The sequence below is a fragment of the Cucurbita moschata genome, unplaced genomic scaffold, assembly GCF_002738365.1.
Source record: "Cucurbita moschata cultivar Rifu unplaced genomic scaffold, Cmos_1.0 Cmo_Scf00110, whole genome shotgun sequence".
NCBI lineage: Eukaryota > Viridiplantae > Streptophyta > Magnoliopsida > Cucurbitales > Cucurbitaceae > Cucurbita > Cucurbita moschata.
The window spans coordinates 206561-209431 of NW_019268626.1; positions in this window are offsets into that span (position 1 = coordinate 206561).

Here is a 2871-nt window from a genome sequence, read left to right on the forward strand (position 1 = left end):
TAAAGAAAGAGCTACACGATCGAACAGCTTGAAACACCGCGGTAACTTTGAGAACTCTATCACACACATGAAAGGACATGTCGAAGAGTTAGACATTACCCAAAACATCATAGTAAAACTCTTCAGCGATTAGACAAAAGATTTTAGGACAACTACACAAAAAATTCATTGTTGTCCAACAGTTTGGATATTTGGCTTTCACCTAGGAGATTCTGGTTTGATTCTCTGAAATTGAATATTATTTTCTTATTTCTTTCTATTTTATAGTTTCATCTTTTGTCACCAATTATATTTAAACTTTACCTCATTTTGAGGGCACTGTAATGGTCAAGTTCAATAGTATCTTAGATTAAAAAGACTTTTATGAACATTGTACCTATGTTAGTGTTATGTTATAGATATTTGTTTCAATTTCAACAAGTGGGGTTGAGGTGATTCAAATGGTTAATGCGATAATCCGGCTATTTTCGAGGTCTCTCTTGTTGAACGCCATCATGGTTTAGATGTGCACCCGAGTGAGTTTGACAAGGAGACGCGAATTTAAACTTTACCTACGTTTGAGAGGCACTATAATGGTCAAGTTCAATGGTATTTTAGATTAAAAAGACTTTTATGAACTTTGTACCTTTGTTAGTGTTATGTTGTAGACATTTGGTCAAGTTCAACAAGTGGGGTTAATGCCACTTTATTTGATTCAAATTGTTAATGTGATAATCCAGTTGAATAGTTACAGGTTATTTTCAAGGTCTCTCTTATTGAACGCCAACAAGACTGAAATGATTGAGATGAGCACGTGAGTGAGTTTGACCAAATTGAAATAAAATCAAATAAAATCACTAAAAAAAATCAATAAAATAGATAAAAAAAATTGAAAAAAAATTAGCCTTATGACACTTCCTTCAACTCGAAAGGCGGTAAATAAAGGATTCCTTCGCCCAAGACCCATGATCCAACTCCCAACATGGAAATGATAAGCTATAGAATCATTCCAAGAACCTCAATGAATGGGTTACAAACTTACATTACGAATCTCGACAACTGGACGTGTCATCGGTGTTAGAAGAACGATCGCATCAGAGCAAGTCATGAGGATAGAAGATCCCGTTGGAGGATGATAGACCAACCGTAATCTTCAACCCAACGAGCCAAGCTTTTGTAGAAGCAAGAACCCTTGTATTAAAGAAATTGATACCTCTTATACAAAATTTTGATCAACCAAGAGATAAAGCTAGAATTAGATGATGAGATCCAAGATTGAGAAACAAGATTTGGAACCTTTTTCTAAATTGAGTCACTTCACCATCGAACTTGATCAAGGCTTGATTTAATTACTCAAATGCAATCTACCACAAGAATTGCATGAAACTTAGAAATGACAAAGATATGCTCAGATTTCTTAGAAATGACAACTTGAGAGATTAATTTCATTGATCACAAATATGCTTTTACATAATAATTTGTGGGTATTTATAGTCTCCCAACAAAAGAAGTGAGTGGTTGTGATTTAATCTCGATCCCTTTAAATCTCCACAGAAGACGAAGTCAACTTGAGCATTACAAACTTTATGAAATTAAAATAATAAATAAAGTTTTCTAACCGCTCATGAAATGATGCTTGCAACTTCATCCACTACTTCAACTGTCCAAATATTTACTTTTGAATCTCCAAATGGTCTTGACTCAAACGAATTAGCTTGTAACACATGAAATGATTGTTGAACCTAGCCTATCCAGTTTTGTAGATGAAGTATGAATGCTTCTTGAATCTTCTTGGCATTGGGTTATGTAATAGGTCCAATTGGAACACCGTGATTCTTATCATCATCCCCCTCTTCAAAAGGATTCGTCCTCGAATCAGAAAAATCATCACCTACATCAAAAGAACTCAACTCATCAACATTTAAAGTAGAATGTACACCGTGATTCTTATCATCATCCCCCTCTTCAGGATTCGTCCTCGAATCAGAAAAATCATCACCTACATCAAAATGACTCAATTTGGCAACATTGAAAGTAGAATGTATTGACAATTATACGAGAACTTCAATTTTATTGTTCCATGCAATAAAATGAGTCATTTTACTAAATGTATTATGGAGCATTTATAGTCAAATAAAGAATTCTTATAGAGCATTTATAGTCAAATAAATAATTAGGAATCCACGCTATCTTTAGATCTACAGACCCACTCCCAATTCTGCTATCCATGCTAACATTAAAATAAAGAATTCTTATAGAGCATTTATAGTCAAATAAATAATATTGTGCAAGTGTGATTAACGTGGATCGAGCACGAGACCTTCAGATCTTCAATCTAACGCTCTCTCAACTGAACTATCCACACTATCGTTAAAAATAAAAATTCATCAGTAAAGGTATTTTCGCTAATTCATTGAAATTTTAAATAGAAATAATCACTAATTTTTAATAAGATATTCAAGTTATCCAACTTGTATAAGGTGCAGTGAACTAGAACACGTTAGGTATTTTCGATAATTCATTGAGATTTTAAAAAGGAATAATGACTAATTTTAGATTGAATAGGCAAGTTATGCAACTAGAATTAGGTGCGCTGAACGTGGAGATCAAACACGTGACCTTCAAGTCTTCAGTCTGACTCTCTCCCAACGAGCTATCCCCGCTAATATTAAAAATGAAAATTCATAAGTAAAGGTATTTTCGCTAATTCATTATGTTTAAAAAAGAAATAATCACTAATTTTAGATTGAATAAGCAAGTTATATTTTTAGATTGTATAGTCACATAATAAACTTGTATTAGGGATAAAACACGTGTGACCTTCAAATTTTCAGTCTAACAATCTCCCAACTAAGCTACTCTTGCTAACATTAAAAATGAATATTCATCGGT